Source organism: Otolemur garnettii, unplaced genomic scaffold, assembly GCF_000181295.1.
Source record: "Otolemur garnettii isolate 467f Iridium unplaced genomic scaffold, OtoGar3 scaffold00109, whole genome shotgun sequence".
NCBI lineage: Eukaryota > Metazoa > Chordata > Mammalia > Primates > Galagidae > Otolemur > Otolemur garnettii.
Window position 1 is genome coordinate 3,254,611 of NW_003852504.1, and position 1,006 is coordinate 3,255,616.

A 1,006-nucleotide genomic window follows, 5' to 3' on the forward strand; every position below is an offset into this window, starting at 1 on the left:
TGCATCTGTTTATGTGGTGAACTATATTTAATGATTTTCAGATGTTGAACCATCCTTGTATCCAAAGGATGAAGTCCACTTGGTCATGACAAATTATTATTTTTTTTTATGTGCTGCTGAATTCAATTGGTTATGATTTTATTGAGAATTTTTCGTCTATATTCATAAGAAAGATTGGTCTGTAGTTTTATTTTTTTTGTTGTGTCATTTTATGGCTTTAGTATTAAAGAAACATTGGCTTCATCAAATGTGTTGGGAAGGATTCCTTCCTTCTCAATATTATGTTATAATTGCTGCAGTATAGGTGCAAGTTGGTCTTTGTAGGTTTGGTAAAAATTCAGGTGTAAAACCATCTGGCCAAGGACTTTTTTAGTTGGAAGGTTGTTTTTTTTTTTTTTTTTTGTAGCTTCAATTTCAGTATTTGCTATTATCTGTTCAAAAGATTTGTTACTTCCTGATTGACCCTTGGGAGGTTGTGTGTTTCCAAGAATTTTTCCATTTCCTGCACATGTCCAAGTTTATAGGTATAGTTATTTTTATAGTATTCTGAGGTAATGTTTGGTATTCCTGTGATATTGATTGTGACTTCTTATTTTTTATTTTTAAGGAGCTTATTAGAGTCCTTTCTTTTCTGTTTTTAGTTAATCTAGCAAGAGGCTTATTAATTTCATTTATTTTTTAAAGGAAATAGTTCTACACTTCATATAGAATCAGATAGGACCTTGAATAACCAGTGTAAGCATACATAATAAGATCAAAGCAAGAGGTATCATTTCACCAGACTTCAAAGCAATACTACAAGGTTATAGTAACTAAAACAACATGGTACTGGGACAAAAAACAGGGACATAGAACCACAGATCACAAGAGAGAACCCAGAGATAAAGTTATTCTCATATTCTCCTCTGATTTTTGATAAAAGAGATAAAACATACACTGGGGGAAAGAATCCCTATTCAATAAATGGTGCTTGGAAAACTGAGTAGTCACATGTAAAGGACTGAAA